The sequence below is a fragment of the Falco cherrug genome, chromosome 3, assembly GCF_023634085.1.
Source record: "Falco cherrug isolate bFalChe1 chromosome 3, bFalChe1.pri, whole genome shotgun sequence".
NCBI classification, from domain to species: Eukaryota; Metazoa; Chordata; class Aves; order Falconiformes; family Falconidae; genus Falco; species Falco cherrug.
Window position 1 is genome coordinate 99563972 of NC_073699.1, and position 21656 is coordinate 99585627.

General features: G+C 41.4%; 1 protein-coding gene across 1 annotated transcript in view; it reads left to right on the forward strand.

The window, feature by feature from the left end:
• Positions 1 to 4980: 4980 nt before the first annotated feature.
• The window catches only part of RNF144B (ring finger protein 144B), a 96185-nt gene continuing 79509 nt past the window's right edge, over positions 4981 to 21656 (forward strand). The window contains exon 1 of the mRNA XM_027799180.2: positions 4981 to 4999. The gene's annotated coding sequence lies outside the window, so the exon portion shown is untranslated. The remainder of the gene's footprint in view (positions 5000 to 21656) is intronic.

Genomic DNA, 21656 nt, shown 5'->3' on the forward strand with positions numbered 1-21656 from the left:
GGCGGGTTCTCGGACGAGGAGAAGGAAGCGGGAAGGCGACGGCCAATCAGCGGCCGCCGGGGGGGCCGGGTGCGCGCGCAGGGAGGGCCGCTGTGGCGGGGCGTGTGGATGTGCGTAGCGTCCGCCCGCGGTGACGTCATCCTGCGCGCACCGCCCCGAGGGCCGCGCACTCCGCTGAGGAGAGGAGCGGGGCAGGGCGGGCGCCGTGAGGCGGGGCTCGGTGCGCCGCCTTGGCGGCATCTGTCCGTCCTGCGGGTGCTGCTTCAAAGCACCCTTTCCCTCCCGTGCAGCCCCGGCGGTCCTGCCTCCTTCCTTCCCGTGCGGCGGGGGAGGGCTCGGCGACTCCTGTAACGGCCGCGTCTCTATCCCGGCTGTGGGTGCCGGAGAAGCGCAGGGCGCGGCCGCGGTGCTGATAGGCTGAGGGGATGCGGCCAACGGAAGGAACCGGCCGCTGGAGTAGGAGCTGGAGCTGAGGAGTGAGGCTTCCCTCTTACCTCTGAGAATTGGGGGGTCACGGGCGGACCCCAAAAGAGGAGAGGCCCTCTCCCGCTCCCTGTGCTGTGCCCTGCCAGGGTTTAAGACACACTCTTCAAACCAGAGGGGAGGTCTGGCTGGGCTTAACATGCCTTCAGTGGGAGCCAGCAGTACTCAAAAATAGGTTGGAGATAGAAGTAGCCCGAACTTGCCGGTACTGATGACTGTCTCGAAGCCACTGGCAGTAGCTTTTTGGCTTGTGTGTATAGCTATAGGTAGGTGGCTTTTTGGGAGGGAGTAGGTAAAGGAGTAAGAAAAGTAAGGAAATGAGAAAAATTTCAGTATGTGGATTGTTAAATCTTAGGCATGTGTAAAGCGTGGTCATGTAGAACTGGTAATAAAACTAGGAAATACATGTAACACGACTACTACAAAATAATACTTTATGGAATAGCATAATAAGGAAATACTACCATTCATAGACTGTGCACAAAAGTAAAGTCTGGGGACTGTATGTTAATCACCACCCAATTTAGACAACAGGGATGCGGATTCTGTTTTTGAAAGTTTTTAAAGCTGGTGCAACCATAGATGGTGGTGGTCTTAAAATGTAAATTATTTACCAGCAATACATAATTAGATAAGCCTGAAGTTAGCACACAATAAGAAGACAAAAATATCTCATCATTAAGCAGTGGGCTACAACAAGTAGCACAAGACAGATGTCTGAAGACAACAGACTACTTCCTATAAGATGAATAGGTTTGAATTAGTTCAGAATCATGACATAAGACATCCAACCTGCTGTGCTTCAGGTTGTGATGATAAATTAGACCATCATCTTGTAAAGAGGGATGTGTTTACCTAATGGAGATAATTTACCAAATTAAACTACCTATGTTCTACACATATTACATTAGAGCTGCATCTTGAGAAGAAATAGAAGACAATGGCTTCATTGATCCTTTTAGTGAAGACATACCAAGGAAGAGGGGTGTGAAGGCAGACTGTTAAACATAGACTGAATCCAGCCTTTTAGGAACTGATATGGTCAGTGCAGGTAAATTGCATTTTGTCACAGGTTTCTTCTGGCACAACTTCACAGCTGTGGTAACTTTTCTTGAATCTATGTTTTGAAACCGTCTCTGCCCTTCATAGTATGTTTTTGATTTATAACTTTATGGAGTAGTTTCAGTATGCTGTTAAGAGTTTAATAATTGCATCTCCCAGGCAAGACTGAGACAACATGGATTAAAAAGGCTTTTAGAAAAAAAATATCTGCAAAGCTAGAATTTGGGAGAAGGAAGGGGGAAAATTTGAGAATATTTTAGAAACGTGTTAAAGGCGAATTGCTAAATTCAAGAGAAGAGACCAAAACTGGCTTATCATCTAATTTTTACTATGAGTAAGAATGCTCGTTCCTAATATGCTGCTCTGGGATGCTTCACGGTTATCAGCAGTTCTGTATTGCTGTCCTTTCTCCACCCAGTTTTGAAGTTCACTTAATGATGCAGTTTGAGCTGAGCGTTGAAAGACCTGGATGAGATAATTGTATTGGTATAAAATGTTAGCATTAACTAAGGTGTTTAGATGGTGTAGTGGAAGGTACTAAACACAACTTTAAAACCTTGGTTCTGGAAGAAGGCTAAATTGGAAAGGGATAAATGGTTCTAAGAGGTTCTTACAATAGCCTGCTCTTCTATTGCCATAGTCCCAATGTTAAGGTCACTTTCTCAGTTTTGATGGCTAGCTCCACCTTCAAACACTCGCTATCCTGGAGGTACCTTGGGCTCACTTTTAGATACCAAAGGGTATGTTTCTTAGGTGTCATAACTCAGTAGGATTAAATGATGGAAAATGGTGTGAAGCTGCTGCAAAAAGAAGCAGCTGGTATGTTTGGAGATGCATTACAAGCTTGTACTGTGTGCTAGAGTGCACCAGGCAGTGCAATTTTAAACATGGTTATCAGCCTCTGTTAGTATAAAGAGCTCTTTTCAGTTAGTTCAGAGCAGCTTGTATTAACAAGCAATGTTTTTTGGCTTTCAGCATACAGCATGTGGCACATTTTGAGAAGATTTTTGGAACAGAAATGTAGGCTTCACAGATTATGCAGTCCCCCAGCACTGCTTTTATTTTGTTTCCAAAGTGACTGGTTACTCTAGTGTCCTGCCATCAACACAGAAACTAGCAGACCTGCTGTGGGCAAAGTTACGGAAAAGGTCATCTGTAGATTGCAGAGAAAATGCCCGGCATCAAAGTGAGTACTCAGTAACTCTCATTAGGAATTTTATTTGTGAGTAAATACCACAGCAACTAATTATGGGAGGCTACTTTTCAATAATGTAGGTACTGTTACTTTGTGTTCTCATATAGGTCATATAAGTATGCATATACACTTCGGTTTCTCTGTAACAGTCATGTGACCACATATTTCCTAGAAATGTCAAAGCGGCTTGTTTATGACATGCTGAGAAAAGTCCTGTGTAAATGCCAAGTACATCTTTATTAACATTAGAAGCATTATACGGCTTTTGAATCTACAGGCTATGTAATTGCTACTGAAAGCAGGAATCTACATATGAACTGATAACTGAGCTAATTAACACAACTTGCAGAACTAGAGAAACTTGAAAACTATTTGAGCAGCATGTAGTTAACTTATGGTGCGATAATAACATACACTGAGTATCGCCAAGTGTTCATGCGTATTTCTGCGAGATGTTTTACATTTGTTGACTGGTAAGAATACCTGATTTACAAAGTGTTTCCTAAGGGGGTGCTTCTCACTTCTGACATTCTGTGCTCCCCTTTTCATTCCCCGTCTAAGTATTTCAGTATTAGCAGACTATTGCATTGTCCACACCTGTCCCTGCAGAAGCTTAAAGCGTTGTCCTTGTAAACACAAATTCTCATAAACATGAGTAGTTGATATGAATGGATCTAAGCAGTTCCACTGTATTTTAGAAATATCTGTGTGAGTCATGTTTCAGGGTAAGTATATGCAAAGATTCAACAAAGCTGTAAAGTAGTAAGGTGCATAAGAGATAGACAATGAATCAAAATAGTACATAAAGTCACATTTTTCATCTGTGTGCAAATGACAACACTGTACACAGTAAGGATTTCTGTTAACCTTCCAGTTACCATGAAGTTAAACCTCTGCAGGGTTTGAAAACTACTGCTTTGTGTGTTTAATAACAACTACAACTGGATGTTCAGTCAGAGCACGCATGGCTGTTACGTGGTCTATAAAGTACTTAGATCTAGTACCGGATCTGCAGGTACAGCCTGGGAACTGTAACAGCCAGCACGTAGCTCTCGCAGGCAATAGCATCCCTCCGCTGATGCTGAGGGTCAGGGTGGTAAAAGGGCTGTCACCCCAAGGTCCCCGCTCACCGGTCACGAACTGTTAGCGGGATTGCTTCCTTGGTGAAGTACCGCCAGGACAGAGCCTGACCTGCGGTGAACACTTGCTGAGTCGCTGCCTGCCTGCTACTTTTGAGAGACTTTTGCAATGAATGGTGCGTGTATGTGCCAGTGAACCATGTAAACGTTATGGAACTCACACTTCAGAAAAAGAAACACTGTCAATTCATTTATGCTTTGAGTCGGTAAATTTCCATTTGACAGGTCTATAGGTTTTGATACAGTTGGTAACTTAGAGTTAATGCATTTTCAGACTCATTGTAAATGGAAAACGTTTCCAGGGTATTACTACTTTGCATTAGGACAAGTTTGCACTTAGATCTGAAGTCAGGCTGCGGAGTGAAAACTGGTGGTTTTCCACGTGCATTGGGTGTCGCTAGTGGCAACCTGTGCTTAAAAAAAAAAATACACCAACCAACCAAAAACGAGAAAAGGGAAAACTTGCAGCTTTCTAATAATTTAAGGTGACCTGGTCGACATAACTTGACATTTTCCAGAAGGCAAGAGGCTCTTCCCAGACCGAGATTCCTTGCCGCCCCCCGCCGCCCGGTGGCTGTGGGACTGCCCCGATCCTGCTCGGGAGATGTAACGGGAATTCGCGGCTGTGGGCGGCAGCGGTCGCTCACTCGCCCGGGCGCGGCCTCGGCCGCCCGGGCCCCCCCTGCCCCCGGCTCTGCCCGGGGCCGCCGGTCGCTCGGCGCGCTGCGGGCACTGGCCGCGGGCTCCTCGGCCAGGAGGCCGGTGCGAGGCGAGGGGAGGAGAGCGGCAGCCCCGTCCGCCCGTCTGCCGTTCCCGCTGTCCCACCCGCGCCGCATCCCGGGGCAGGCCGCCGCCTGGCTGAGCACGGCGAGGGGCAAAGGTAGGGAACGGCGGGCGGGGGTTGCCCCGAGCGGCCGCCGAGGTCCGGCAGCGGGAGCGCCACGCTCCCGGCGCTGTCGCCTCGCGTTTTCCCGGGCGGCCCGGGGCTGTCCCTGAGCGCCGACGGGCACCTGCAAAAGGGAGGGCGGGAGCTGAGCCCGCTTCTCTCCTAGCCCGAAGCCAGGCAGGCCAGTGCTGCCCCGGGGTATGAGTGTTCCGTGCGTTACCTTCAGCAAAAGAGGTGAGTTTTCCCCAGGTTTGGAGTTTTCCTGCGGTTCTACGCGGCTCTGGGAGCTTGTGATTGCAGGTTTGCTCGACGGTTTGCTCCAGGATAGTGTGGCAAAGGTAGTCAGTGAGGGGTTAATTTTGCATGCTTATAAGTGATGTTCTGAAGCCTAATTAAGGTTTTAATTTTTTGAGATATCATTCATTTAAACATGTACTTTCTGTAATGTTTGTGGGTGTTTTGAGGTATTTTTCTCATACCTTTTCTCTAGGTATGCTTTTCCATGTGTGAGGTGCAAGTACAACCCTAGAAAAGCTAAGCCGTGAAGAGACTACTTCTGTGAACAAAATTTGCACTTTTCAGATTTGAGCCCTTAGTATTTTTTCTGAAGTAACATAAACTAGATATAGAAACAAACATGAAAGTCTCCAAGTAGTCGCAGTCCATAGTTAAAACAATTACATTTATTATCTAGAAAAAGAAATTCCAGCTAAAGTTGTTTAAGGGTTTAGACATCTGCCTGTTACATCCAAGCTACTTAAAATTCCAGGGCCTGCCTTGTGAATTCTGTATGAATCACATCTTATTTTTAAATGAATGGAATTTCATACTGAAAATATTCATGGCGTATTAAAGCAATACCCATGGCCTGGCTTAGACTAACAAAATCCAGAAAATTCAGCATGGAAGAAAAGCATTTATCCTTATTTCACCTCTGTATCCTGGTTTTCTAGTCATTTCTCCTCACGAATTACATAGTTACTCATTGTTGACCCTTCCAGGGCTTTAGGTTTGGTGAAGTGAGAAAATGCCAGGTGGTTAGGTTCTGCTCCCAGTTACTTCAGACTTTACACCACGGTAACAGTATTTGTTTCAGAGCTGTTACTATAGTTTACCTGACTGTAATTGGATACTGAATTTGTTCAGTAACTTCTCTTATATTTTGTGACTTTGTCAGCTCAAGTCAGGCTTTTAATACAGAATCTGTATATGAATTGGATAATGCACAATTTAACTGATTGTCCTCTTTAATAGGACTTACAGAACTGGAAATATAGATGTAATACATGTTTTTAGTAGAGGCAAGAAACCACAGCGCTGTTTTGTGTGGCTAAAAGCAATAAGCATTCAGTTCTGATGACCTTTTTAGTGGAAATTCTGATACGACAGAACTGAAAGCTTTAGGGAAACTTTTATGTGTACACACATAAATAACATTGTGAAGTCAGGATGAGAAGGACTTTTAAAGTTAAAAAAAGTCATAAGGAATTCCAGTAATGACATTCTGAAATAGAGACAGCTTAAATATAGGAAGCTTGTATTTTCCTCTCTGGTGGCTGGACCTCAGAGGCTTCATAGATTTTTGCATCTAACTTCCTCTCAGTGTGAGGTAGGCTCCACCATGGTCTAGGACCCCCAAGGAGAGCTGAGGTCTGCAGAGAGCTGCAGGGGTTTAGCATGGGACAGAAGATTTACTATTTTATGTCAAGTTCTTGGTTTGGGCCTGTTCTATGTTAATGCATCTTAGGGGGCATTTAGCTGAAGTTTGCTTGCAGTGTAAGAACCTAGAAAGACACATTTTAAATTATAAAAGTCTGTAAAAGGAAAATACCTCATATTTTTTATTATGCAGAAATTTGATGTCTAAATATTAGTGAATAGAAATCAATTGGCAAAAACTTACTTAAATACTATCGCAATAGTTTTAAGTGGAAACAGAATTGGTAATGCTTCAACTATCACTTTTGATAGCAGTGCTCTTATTTTGGAGAAAATACATGGTTTGAGGCCTAACTTTGAATGCAAGACTCAAAGAACTGTTGGTCATGTGAAGGGGAAAGTTAAGGTAAATATTCTGAAGTCTCTGCAGCCTAATCTAAATGTTATACAAAGTTTAAAAGTTTTTTTAGTAATGAATTCTGTCACTACATTTCTTCACTGTGCTGCTTTTTCATGTATCATTTTTCCAAGTAAGATTCAATTGATGCCTCTCGTTTAAAGTTTGGAGCATGATAGATTTGTGCTGACATACATGCATTACATAATTCCAAGAGGGTGTCCATATGCAGAAACAATTAAGGAAAAGTGTAAAAGGGAGAGTACATTTAGGCTGAGAAGACTGAATCATTCACCACTTCTTCCAATGGATGTAGCTGGCTGAAGAAGCCCACAATTTTGAAATGTGCCATTGTATAGTGCATTCAAATGATGTGGAAAGGTTTGAAAGCCCTGAAACTAATCATTCCTGAATAGCAGCTGTGGACATTGTGATAAAAATTGCTTCCTTACAAGAGGTTAAAATAAAGAGTGTGCCTTGGTAATTACCAGATAAAGCAGCCTGGCTTGCAGGAATTACAGTAGGTAAGAGAAAATTCCTCATGTTAAAACATTAGGTGGATGATATTGTGCCCAACAAGCAGGAATGAAATTCAGGAGCATTCATTGCCTTGATATGGTCTAAAGGAACAGAGATGGTGGCATAGAGTGATCAGAGATGCTGCCATGCAAAAGGGAAAGTGGCTGGATATTTACTGGGAAGGCTGCAGTCGGTTCTGTAGAATTGCAGTTGTCCATAATTTTACTCCCAGGACATCGCCCGTTCTTTGTGGAGGAAGACACTGATTTAAACCTGCTGATCTTGAGCAGCTGCTCAACTTGTTAGTTTTCTGTACAGGAGAGAAGCTTGTAGTTGTAGATTTTATTGCTCCTTTAAACATCATATTTCAGTCTTTTTCTCATGACCATAACAGAAATAGATTCTGAAATCTTCCTAGTACAAAGTAGTGTATTTACATGTTGATGGATTTTAGAAAACATTTGCTCAAGATTTAAGTGTGTCTTACCAAATATTGCTTAAATTTTCATCTTTGAGTAAGTGGAAGGACTTTTCACCTGTGAAACTAGAAGACAAGTTTCCAGCCCTGTGTGTATGAATTTAATAGTCACCTCCTGTGTCATCAAAGAAAAATTAGTGAAGGTTTCTGTACCTGGTTTTTGTAGGTATAATATGAAGAAAATAATTAGAGGGATATGCTGATGCTTGCTCAAAAAAAATGAAACACTCTGTGATAGCTAGTGAACGGAAGCTATATAAGTTCTCAAAATGTTTAGTGGAATTTTAAGTAATTCCTATAAAGTTGGGCTAAGCCTTCCTGGTCAAAATATCCAGACATGAGAGTATCCACTTATATGGAAGTTAGTACTTTAGTTATTGTATTTATTTTGCAGATAGTGTCAAGATGCTATTTTACTTGAATGTAATCCTAAAAATTAGATTGCTCTGTAAAATACTTCGGTACAGCAATCCCCGTACAAGTCAGAATTACTGCAAGGGTGTCACAGAAGGCAGAATTTGAATACTGAATTGCCTGAGGATGAGTGATACCATTTCTGAAACATGTACATTACAAATAGGCATTCCAGGAATAGCATCACATCGCTACCCACATGCATCTGTGGGTAGTTGAGCTTTTTCAGAAAATTCACAGGCTAGCTACTTAATATTCATCCCTCGATTACATATGTAACAGTGTAAATACTTGGTGATAGAAGAGCTCATAAACTAGTTGGAAACCTTTTTTTTTTGTTGTCTCACCTTTTCCTCTATCCCATCCTCTTCTGTCCCATATACATATGACGTAAATAAATGAATTTCTATTAATAGAATACTGGACTTTACCAGTTGGTCTTTTTAAGTGAAACAACCTCCAAGAAGCCAAATTTGGGGTGGCTGCTCAGGTAAAATCATTCTGTGAGTTATTTTGTTGTCTGTCTCTTTCATTTTATGAGGAGTAACATAGTATGAATAGCATTTAATAGCAGAACTGCAAATAGACTACACATCTACTGATTCCCATCCATACTGCCTGGACAGTGGGAAAAAATTGGAAATTTACCACATCTTTCCTCAAAGTCAGTAGGAAAGAACAGAGTAAACTGATCAAACTGTACGTCCCACAGGACCTTTAATCACTGACAGGTGATTGTCTCCTTCAGTGGTTTTGCTGCCTGTGGAGCAGCAGCCTCACTATGCTTTACACCTGGTGTTAAGGTGAAACACCAGGTTGTGATTGGTGGCAGACAGGTGAAGGACAGAAAAAAAACATGTGTTGTACAAACATATATCCAGTATAAGCTATGTCATTGATGACTTTTCACTTCCAAACATTCTTTTCTGTGTTTGCGAACATGTTTTATTATGTGTGTTTTTCTGGCATGAAAATTGTGACAAAATTACTTGCTTCAATTTCTGAAAGCAACTTTAGAACTCAGAGTGTTTGTACTTCTCAGGATTTCAGGTAAAAACGAATGAAACAACTGTTACTGTAGTTGCCCTATTGTCAGGGCAAAGAGGTCTTAGTGAGTGTAAAGTATCCACAGATCTGATGTCTCCTCTATCCTCACTCCAGCTTTTAGGTACATTGTAAGCAGGTTCTAAGGAAGACCTTGAAATGCAAAATTAACTTTAAAGATGGTATTTTTTTGATATGTTGGTTAAGATGATGCTTTTATAGGTTTGTGTTGAACAACTGCTTCACTTACATTTGGTTAATGATCCAGTATACGCAGAGAGATGTATTACTCCCAATAATTTTAAAGGATTTAAGAATTGGTAAAATAGGTCTTGGGTCTGTTCATATTCTGCAAAAGTTTCTGGAATGTTTCAGGTGTTACTGTTTGCAGCTTTTATAAAAATAATTTCACAAGACACCCCAAACTCTTTTCCTGGTTACAGAAGCTTTGTTGTTGCAGGTATTTGTTGTACTACTTTAGCTTACAAGAAGGTGATGCAGCATATGAAATTTCAAAATAAATATCCTAGCTTCTCCAAGTAATTATTTTATAAATAAACTGAAACTCTTGACAGTTAATATTTTTGCCAAAATTAAAACTTGGCAAAATGCTGTGATTCTATGAAATTATCTACTGCTTTTTGGAATAAAACATGCATAGTTGTGTGGACAAAAGTGTTTTTGTGGAACAGAACACATTCTCGTGCTTTTTAATAATTTGTTCCTGATACTGGAGATTAATATATGAAGATCAGACAGAAGTAGGGAGTACACAATGTAACGGCTGTGCCTTGAATTCAGTTGAGTGTTTTTGAAATAAATGGTTATGTTACGTTCTTGTTATAATAGCTGGTAGCCTGTAGTAGCCTGCTAAATGGAAAGTTACGTAAGAATTTGCACCATCGTCTTCTGTCTGAATGTTGCCTTTGCGTAGTCCTAACTTAATGAAATAGTCTCCTGCTGAATTTTTTCTGTTTAGTTTTAGTCCAGAGGTTGACTTTCCTGGAAAGCTTATGGGAAAATCCTTAGCCTGGCTTTGATTTAAAAAAACAAAACCCAAATCAATTATATATTTCTCCTGTTTGAAATGTAGCTGTGGAAAGAGGCTGCAGTTGTATAAACACAACTATATCATTCGGCAGTTTTAGCCTAGCCATTTCTTATTGAGTGTTTAATTACTTTGGAAATAAAAGATTGAACAAATGTTTTTTAAAATCTGGTGTCTGTTTCGAGTTTATTCTTAGTTACTTTATGCCATTTGTTTTTTGAAAAACTTGAACCCCGCTTGCTATCATGTCGTGAGGCTTGTACTGCTGTGCTTTTAAACTGCTGCGAATTGGGATGAATTCACACATACGCCGCTACCTTTGGTGGGGTGAGGCTTCCCTGAATGCTGAGTTAGGCCTTGAGAGAAATACTTATACCCATTGTGTAAAGCAGCTTTTATAATTGATGAGAATTAGACTTTTTGGTGGTGGATTGCAGCATTGATTATAAGATCCCTGACCACACATGAGCTCTGTAACCTGAATACTCTGTGAAGTTGGATGTGGTTGCCTCTTACCTCTCAGGAAAAGGTCCTGAAATCCCAATGCTATAAATACCTATGAGAGTGGTTACCTGATTTGCCTACCCAAATAAACACGGAATATTCACATACCTAAAGGTTTCTAGAGTTGTGTGCAGCATTGTAGACTTTATTAATGTGACACAGCTGATATCTCTGTAAGAAGTTTGAAAGCTTTATAGAAAATTGTAATTGCGATATTATTAGATCTGCGTGTTCCGTAAAAATTGATTTGGTCATGGAAAGTAAACGTGTCCTAAACATTAAAAATTTACTTAATTTTGATGAAAATTGGGTACAAGAGAAAGCCTGCTAAAGGCCTTCCACTGTTTTAAAGGAGTCCTGAATGAAGCTACTCTGTGAAGAAGTCTTCTCGCCCACAGGAATTGCGACCTGATGTATCCCACTGCCGCAGCTGGCTGGGGGAGTATGTGGGTTGAGTGATTCAACTGCAGAGAGTTTCTGTCTGTCACTTCTGACACAGAAATGTCAGTTCAGTTTGTAAGATTAAGCCTCTGTCTAATCCACTCTGGGCTTTGCTGGGAGGGAATACAAATACTGAAAAGTAAAGCAGGATCTAGCATTAACTATAGAAGCTAAGACTTATTAAAAACAAACGCCATGGCTCTCATCAGAGTAGGAATTTCGTTATGTCTATTGCTCCTTAAAAAGGTGGAAGTGTGCAATTTTTTTTTCTGGTGTGCTTGAGGTGACTTGCCAAGGAAGAATTTGGCCTGCAGTACGCATCAGAATGATCAGTTGGGGTGGTATAATCTATGTTTCTTCTCAGAAATCTGAGCCTGTTAGGTTACGTCTGTTTTGTGTGTCTAATTGCCTGCACAGTTATCCTTTAGAAAATGTGTTCACCTTGAGTTTTCACCAGAAGTTTTGCTTGTCTTTTCAGAGTAGTTTCTATTTCTAAACTCTACTTTAAAAAAAAAGAAAAAGTGACCTTACTTGGCACAGAAGGTCACATACCTTAGCTTTCCATCTGACTAAGTAATTCAGCTGAAAAATGAGCTAAGCAACAGAACCATTTTTGTCATTTTTGTGAGGGCCTTACAAAAATACTTGCTTGAAATGCTTTCACTTCACACTTCTTCACAGCTACCTTCCTGCCCAGTGCTAAACACAGCCCTCTGTCTTCACTGCATTTTGTGCCTCAGAAAAAAATGAATAGCTGCCTCTGGGCTTGCATACATAGGAACATTCAGAAAAAAATATCCCAAATTAACTGCATGGACATCCTGGAATATTAATTGGAGCTAATGTCAAAACTGTATTAATGAAATCACATTAAAATCTGTTATGGATACTTTTATTTGGAAGGGACTGCCATTTGTTTAGCAGACTTCTAAACTAAATTAAACAAAAGCATTTTACAGTCACTTTTAAACTATCTATGATTTACCTAATACATTTTAAAAACTTATTCAAATTAATCTTCCTGAAGGTTATGGCTAATAAACCCTGCTAAGCTTTGGTAGGGTGATGGATGAAGTTCAAATGTCTAATTCTCTGCTCTGCTCCTCCTCAGGCTGCTGGATGGAGTAGCAGAACAGCATGTATGCTTGCTGTGCTGCTGGGGTAGTTAACAAATGGTACGTCGAAAGCAAGGACAGTGGCCTCTAACTGGGGAGTTATGAGGCACAGATTGCTTACTGTGCTGCAGCAATGGCCATCTTTGGCAGGAGGTGAGGCTGGCAGCAAAAAGGGGTAACATCTTTGGTGTTCCCAAACATCTTCAGTTGCAGGGTTTGGCAGGACTTGTGTCAGTAGCATGAGCGTCTGTGTAAATGAACTTTCTGTCTACAAACTGTGAAGTGGGAGTGTGTTCTTTTCTGGAAATCTGTGGAAAGTGAAGGTGTTAAGTTAAACTATTTAGATTTTTTTCTTTTTTTTTTTTTTTAAGTTTCTATTTTTCTGATACTGAGGGTGTGCCTTCCAAGAGAAGCTGCTGTGGAATAAGGCAGGATGTACCCAACACCTGTTGCTCCACACACGCCTGTTTTGGGTATTATTGAATATTCTGGTTGAATGTGAAGTAGTTCATTATCCTGGAGTGTTCAACTCATTGCATGTGGAAGGAGTTACAGAGCGCTTTAATTTGCACTGTAAATTCATACCTTCAGTACAGAGTAGCTTCTTTGTGCAGATAAACTGTAAGAGTCCTTTTTCATTTATGTGTGGCCATGTATCATTGAATATCTTTCCACGCTCTTCCAGCAGTACAAAAGTCTGCTTCTCATGTTGTGGACATCCCTGACGCCAAAGATACTCCTGCAGTGAGGCCATCCTGCAGAAACTGTATGCAAGAGGAAATTTTGAATGCAGTTACTGGTGGGATAAGGTGCTCTTCCTTCTCTGGAATTATGATTAAGTTCTGTACAGATTGATTTGGATGAACATACGGAATCTTTCTCATTTATATGGTTCTGGCTAGGAACACTTGACTGCTTTTCAGACTTGGTGTGTAGTAATGCATATTAAACTCCCTTATAACCTTTTGGTAGTTACACATCACTTTTTTTCTCCCGTAATTTATTCCCAATAATCTGGAATTTTCCTGGTAGTAACCTGCAAAAAGTCCAAAAATATGACCCTTTAAAAATTCCTGATGCTTCCCAAACTAAATACTCCCTTTTGACTAACAGAACAGATCACATTCTTTGGCATGGGCTCTGCTCCTGACCTCAGAAAAACAGTCTTGAAAATTAATTCAAAGAGTTAAGAGCAGTTGGAAACGGCTTTTTTGGAAGTGCTACTGGGTGTTAATTTCAGCTTTCTTCTGAGAATACCTGGGTTTGTGCCTGGGGTTCTTCTGTCAACGGTAGTATAAGTGTTATTCATAGACTTGTAATAATTTATATTAAGTCTTTTGCTCATGTAAATGGAATGTTTCATCCTTACAGTGTATTAGCACTTTAAAATTTTATTTTTTTTTTAATAGAGGTTTTTTTTCCCCTGCTTGCATTCTGCCTCTGTCTTTGTAGAGCTGAGAACTGGCCCATTTCGCTTTTCTGTGTTGCATTTTATTCTGGCAGATATTGTATAATGTGTAAGCTTGTAGATATTTGTTTGTGCCAATTGACATTTTAACATACACTTGAAAAAGTGAAGAAAATTCTACTTCAGGATATTTTAACATGCAAATGTATATGTTATTTTAAAAGTGAATTAACTGATATTTGTTTATAGCTGATGAGGAGAGAGTGAAGGCACGGACACTGCGTATACAGTTAGTGTACATTCCTGTGGCAATAGATTTCCAGATACTTCCAGTGTACAATAAGATGAAGATGGGAAGAAAAAAAACAGATAAAGAAAAATGATTGGTTTTATTTAGTAAACAGTAACGGACTAGGAAGAGCAGTCCTGTTTCTTTACTGCAGAAGTGCTGCTTTAGTGGGACCACTCTGCTAGGTCATTCATTAAACTGTCAGAAGAAGAATAATAAGAATATTGCAGAGTGGAAGGATGCAGACACCATAAACCCTACTAAAACACAAGGAAATTTCACATCTGCTGGGGTGTTCACCCACGGCAATGGGGACTGGTGTGGGTCGAATGCGCTGGTCTGTGCCCACTCGCCTCACGAGATGGAGATCCTCTCCTTCCTTACCTCCTTGGTTTGGCATTGAAGTCTCAGCCTGTGCTTCTGTGGGAGGGGATGTCCCCGTTCTCCCCCTGCCCACCTATTCACACGTGTCCCCCCTTGTTTGTGCTACTGCTAGCATTTGTTAATGGCATGATTAAGTGGGTAACCAACATGGTCCAGTTGGAAAGGGATTGTGGGTTTTTTTGTCATTGTAGGATTAAGGCTCTGATCAGCTCCCAGACCTTGCAGGTCATCTGCCTACACCAGTGCTATTCTGGCACAAGTGGGAAGTCGGGTCCATCTTTTCTTTTTGGAGGGCAACATAAAATTAGGTCAGTTCTGGCTTAGAGCTATGCCCTGAGCGTGTAGCTGGATGTGATGCTGTCTGGTACAACTGCAGCTCCCACAAAAAGAATTGGATTGCTGTTATGTTTCTGTACTGATTCATACACTTCCTCTGCTCCTGGGGCAAGAGAAGTTCAGTAAACTGGTCTGATGGAAAACCGTTGTTTTTTGGAGGCTGGCAGAAGACTAAGTTTTCTGTCAGATGAGCTTGCTGGACTGTCTTATTTTGTGGCTGCACAGTTGTTGGATCTGGTGGAGAGGCAGCTAAGGAAGGGAGGGGTGAGGGGAAGGAAGCAAACAGGAGCTCTTTGCTCAGGGGAAGCCCACAGTTGCACCATATTGGAAGATGCTGGAGACATTATATTGCATCACATCTAAAAATTGAAAATAATAAATTACAGTATGAGTAAAGTTCCAGTTCAGTGATGCTTTCTTTCCTCACAGTTCTAATTATTTGCCTTTGAATCAACAAGTTTTCTTTGACACAAAGGGAAAATGTAAAAATCAGAAATAATTTGTCATTAATAAAATAGTGTCTTTGAATCTTTTCTTTTGAATACTTCTGGGGTTTTAGCTCTGTTATGAAATATTTCTTTTTTCTATGTCTATAAAGTCAGTCTTAATCATGGGATTTTGCAGTATCCACAGATATTAGTTGACTGTGGGCTGAAAAGCAATTGTAAAGTAGTATGAATAATAGATCTACACTTTATTTATTGAATGAACCATTAGATTTTGACATAGTAAAAGTGGGCATATTAGAACTGTAATTAATTTTGCTATTAAAAATGTCTCCTAAAAATTGGAACTCATACTTAGTTGTTCTGACATTTGAATACACGTATGTGTATATGACTTAGATTCCCTGAGTGTGTTAATTTCCAAAAGCTGTAAAAGGCAGGCATTGAAAAAAGTTATAGTGTGCCCTTCAGCAGTGATTACATACATGCTTGTTACTTCTTAGTCCTCTCGTGTGGTTTGTATCCTGGTTGCTTGTCCTCAGAAGACAAGTACGTGTGCTACTTTGTCCTGAGTTGCTGCCTAGGAATTAAGGGAGCTGTGATGATCCTCTGGTTTTCTATCAGCTCAAGAGATCCCACTAGTGTATGAGGGTGCACAGGAATGAATTAAAGCGCAGCTTGCAGGAAGCAGGTGGGCTGGTACAGTGTGCAGAGTGACCAAAAGCCTGCATGTGGTGATACCCTTGGGGTGGCAGGAGGGAATTTATGGCCCCCGCGGGCCCCCCTCATCCAGAATATTGGTGTCTTCAGATTTACTGAGCTCCTGCCTCTCTGTGTCCATCTCCTGGGTTTGTGCCGCTAAGCAGTGATTTATCATTTGCTGTTTTGTTATCCATTCTGTCCCCTTGGCTCTCTGACAGAAGAGCTTGCAGTATGAAGCTGTTAAGCTCAACTCAGACAATGTTGATAACATTAACAACTAGGGAAAGGGGAAAATGTTCTGAGAAAACAGTGAATTATTTGGCCACTAAAATTATTTTGAATTTAGGACTACTACTTGTACTTGGGTGCACCCTCAGCAGTTTGCAGATGGTACCAAGCCGAGTGGTGTGGTTGGTTCCCTAGAGGGAAGGGATGCCATCAAGCGGGACCTCGACAGGCCAGAGAGGTAGGTCCGTGGAAGCATGATGAAGTTCAACATGGCCAAGTACAAGGTTCTGTACCTGGATTTGAGCAATCCCAAACATGGTACAGGCTGGGCAATGAGTGGATTGAGAGCACCCCTCTGGGGAAGGACTTGGGGCTATTGGTGGATGAAAAACCGAGTATGAGCCAGCAATCTGTACTTGCAGCCCAGAAGGCCAATTGCATCCTGGGCTGCATCAAAAGAAGTGTGGCCAGCAGGCTGAGCAAAGTGATTCTGCCCCTCTCCTCTGCTATCACGAGACCCTGCCTGGAGTACTGCATCAAGCTCTGGGGCCCCCAGCGTAAGCAAGAGATGGACCTGCTTGAGCAGGTCCAGAGGAGGGCCATGAAGATCATCAGGGGGCTGGAGCACCTCCTTTATGAAGACAGGCTGAGAGAGTTGGGGTGGTTTAGTCTCAAGAAGAGGAGGCTTCAGAGAGAGCTTATAGCAGCCTGCCAGTACCTAAAGAGAGCCTACATGAAGGATGGGGAGACACTCTGTTACAGAGTGGGTGACAGGACCAAGGGGGAATGGCATTAAACTGAAAGAGGGTAGACACAGGTTAAATAACAGGAAGAAATTCCCTACTGTGAGGGCGGTGAGACACTGGCCCAGGCTGCCCAGAGCAGCTGTGGGTGCCCCATCCCTGGCAGGGCTCAGGGCCAGGCTGGATGGGGCTGGGAGCAGCCTGGGCTGGTGCAGGTGTCCCTGCCCAGGGCAGGGGGGTGGGAACTAGATGAACTTTAAGGTCTCTTCCAACCAAAACCATTCTGTGATTCAATGTACTAGTATTAGTATAGGAAGAGCCAATATCCTTTTCTTTTGTAGCTCTTGTTAGTATCATCTTTTTGCATTACTGTGTCATGGTTTAAGCCCACCTGGCAACTAAATACTACACAACCACTTGCTTACTTCCCTCCTGGTGGGATGGGGAGGAGAACTGGAAAAAGGTAACACTCACGAGTTAAGAAGAGTTTACTGTAAAGTATAATAGTGATAGTAATGAAAGGGAAAAAGAGAGAAATAAAACCTAAAGAAAAAACAAGTGATGCACAATACAATTGCTCACCACCCGCTGACCGATGCCCAGCCAGCCAGCCAGTCCCTGAGCAATGATCAGCCCCTCCCAGCCAACTCCGCCCAGTTTATATACTGAGCACGACACTCTATGGTATGGGATATCCCTTTGTCTAGGTCAGGGCACTCTGTGGGATGGGATATCCCTTTGTCTAGGTCAGGGCACTCTGTGGGATGGGATATCCCTTTGTCTAGGTCAGGGCGCTCTATGGTATGGGATATCCCTTTGTCTAGGTCAGGGCGCTCTATGGTATGGGATATCCCTTTGTCTAGGTCAGGGCGCTCTATGGTATGGGATATCCCTTTGTCTAGGTCAGGGCGCTCTATGGTATGGGATATCCCTTTGTCTAGGTCAGGGCGCTCTATGGTATGGGATATCCCTTTGTCTAGGTCAGGGCGCTCTATGGTATGGGATATCCCTTTGTCTAGGTCAGGGCGCTCTATGGTATGGGATATCCCTTTGTCTAGGTCAGGGCGCTCTATGGTATGGGATATCCCTTTGTCTAGGTCAGGGCGCTCTATGGTATGGGATATCCCTTTGTCTAGGTCAGGGCGCTCTATGGTATGGGATATCCCTTTGTCTAGGTCAGGGCACTCTGTGGGATGGGATATCCCTTTGTCTAGGTCAGGGCAGCTGCCCTGGCTCTGCTCCCTCCGGCTCTTGTGCTCCTGCTCACCTGCAGAGCATGGGAACCTGCAAAGCCCTTGACTTCGGGTAAGCACTACTCAGCAACAACCAAACCATCAGCGTGTTACCAGCATTATTCTCATACTAAATCCAAAACACAGTGTTGATACCAGCTACTAGGGAGAAAATAAACTCCATCCCAGCCGAAACCAGGACGTAACGAAGGTGAAACAAACACTAGTTTTTCTCAGTGTATGGTTGTTGCCAGAAGCTGAGGGGTCTCAGCCAGGGTACAGTGAAAAGGGACCTGATCAAAGGAAACTCCATGCCATGTTAGTCAGAAATATTAAAGTAGAGTGTGAAGCACTGTGGAGCTGGACAACTTTCCAGAGTAAGTGCTTTATTTTCCTTTTTAATTAAACTTTGAGCAAATAGTTAAATGTATATTGGGAGTATTATAAAGAACACTTTTACAATTTCCCAAATCCTATTGCTCTCCCATGGATGTTTTTCTTAAAAGAGAAGACTTACTGATTTTAATATATGGAGCTTTGAGTTCTAGATCATGTTTTTCTTTTTTATTGTGTCATTGTTGGTAAATGCATGCTTTGAAGGCATGAACATAAAGGTTTGAGTATATTTTTGTAGGAAGGACAAGTATAGATAGCAAAGTGTGGTTAATAACTGAAAAAAATCAGGCTTCATAATGTTATTTAGAGTTTTCTGTGCCAAATATTGTTTTCATGTCATATATTGCCATGAGGGACAACACTCTAAATGTGAGGAATTAAAATTGCACTTGTCTGAAGTCTATAAGGAGTGGCAGGCGGCCCCTGGATGTGTGCTCAGAGCAGCACCGCTGGACCAGGAAAGCAGCCACTGCTTGGAGGTGGGCATTCCATCTGCCCCTGGAGGTCCGAGATTTTGGCTGCCAGTTTTCCAGTGGTCTGCTATTATTATCTGCTCTGAAATGCTGAATTTTCATGTCACTTACACCACTCTTAATTCTGTATCATCCCACCAGTTTCCTGTATGAGATCTGTGAAGAACTAGTGGCCACTATCTTTAAAGCCTGCGTAACTAGAAGTGAACAGTGTGTACCAGGGCTACAAACTGGTTTTGCCAGGCAGGATAATGGCAGGAGCACATACTGCCGTGGTGGAGCAGCTCCCTGCATTGGTCTGTGTTGCACAGAATTTGAAGTAGCTTCAATTTCAACTGGGAGTTCAGTTCACAACTGATCTTATAAAAAGACTTGACTTCATGTGAAAGAGTCATCAAATTCTTAATGTCTGACTTTTACTTCACCTGAAATGAGTTGAAAGAATCTTGGGCAGGTATTTAAATCTTCTCCTCTTTTGGCATGTAAGTTTTAGGGACATTTGGAGAGATTGGTGTAAAATCTTAGGAAATGCATAAACCTCTTTGATTGCGGAAGGAAAATGTGTTGCTTCCTGAAATCTCTCTTGAGAAGTGGAAAAGAAAAATAGGTTGTTAATCAAAGGTTGGTGTATGAAATAGTAAGTATGAAGTCACATCTTGTAAATTATTCCGGTCCATTATTCCATCTTGTAAATTAAAGGCAGAAGTACTTGTAACCTATGTAACTACAGAGTAACAGTTCTCTTTAAAGCATTTGCAGAAGATCCGTATTTGTGTTATGGTTTTCAGATGAAGAAAACATGCTTGCTTACCTGAGTTGCCCTCTGCAGAGTCCCCTCTCAACAGGCATCTGTAGTGCATGTGGTTTTCCTCACCTTGACCTTCTTTTTAAGGAGGAAAGGAAAGAATATTGAACAAATTGAGTACATAATACTGTGTCTTTCTCAGGGGTTAGTCTAGTTGATAGTTCTGGACTATGTCAGGGTGAAAATGAAACCTTGTGTTTTTGACAGTTGACTTGATAGCAACTGTCAAACATGATTTTGAGTCATGGGAAGTATTTGAAAATGTTCCTGTCAAATAATGGCATGCTCAGTTCATTCCTGACCTTGGAATTTATTGCTTGTTTTAACAAAATATTCTTCTGGCATCTATAGTCTCTGTGAAGTAGGACCAGTAGGGTTCTTTAAAATTAATCTGTATTATCGTTAATATAATAAACCAATCTGGTCCCCTGTGTCAGAGCAGCATAATGAATATGTTCTAGTGTCAGTCTGCTTGCTTTCATGCTGCTTTTTCATTTTCTAATAGAGGTTACAGGAAGAGGGAAATCGTAACAGGACATTGAGAATGTAACTCTAATTTACATGGAAAAATATAATAATAGTAAAGTAGCAGTGAATTTCCTTTGGGAAAACAAGGTTTTCTTCTTTGGTACTGTTCTTCATAAAATCATATGTGCTTTGGCCTTGTGGTTAATGACCTCAGTAGAGTAATTTTGTAGACTTAAAATCTCTACATGTTTTTATGTATTTTCCTTTTGCTTATTATCCCTTGATAATTTTGTTGATACTGATGGGAAACATAAATTTAATTTACATTTAGATAACCAACTTGTGCTAATGCTAGGAAGTTCTAAACAGTTCTAAAGCTTTCGTACAAATGCTCTATAACTGAAGTCAGCAAACTGACATTTTCATTCCATATTTAACATAATTCATCTTTTTGTCTGTAGAGTAACTGCAGCACAAAAATATCCTTTCAAATCCCTGAAGTAAGAATCCTGTAAATAAACATGTGGGAGTTAAGACCATGTCACGTATTCTATATCCTTCCTAATGGAATAGTGAGTAAGTAGTTACTAAATGGCTTTTCTTATGTCTAACTTGCTTAATAGAGCTCAGACAAAGGCTTATGTTATGATTCCTAATCCCCTTATTTTAGCAGTGTTTCTGATTGTACATAATATATCATTAGCCTGCAGCAAATCTAAAGGGATTCTGGAATGACAGTCTCGCACATCTTGAGGGTGAATACCAGTCTTGTCAGAAGGGATGTCTTTGCTATCAAGCTTTAATCTCAAAACTTTTGCACAAAAAGAAAAATCAAAAAGTTCTAGAAACGTAATATTATTTGTACAAGTATTTAATATATTTGCTTTTATTTCACCGCAGGGTTACATTTCTTGTTCTTTATCCATGCAGTGGATATAAAAAGCTACTATGAATTATGAAGGAAGAAGGAACAAAATGTCAAAATATGTTGGTGTTTATTGCATTATCTCCCTGAGGAAAAAGCTGTGGTGTAGATAAGGAATTGCCTGGCTTGCTGAGAACAGGTATCCTACAGGAAAAAATGGTTGAGAATCTTAGTTAAATTCACCTTAAAGAGCTGCATCAAAGCTAATTAAACTGTGGAAGTACCAGTGTAACCACTTGGTTCATACAAGTTCTGCTTTTGTAGCTTAAAGAACATAGAGGTTTTGACATGGCTGTTGCATTACCTTCTAGGCACATACATTCCATGCTCCTGTTACAGGTGTTAAAGGTGCCATGTATTGGACAATTTTGAATGCATAATGGGGTCTAGGAGAATTCTAAGAGATGGAGTAAACTCATAATCTGAGAAAGTTTCAT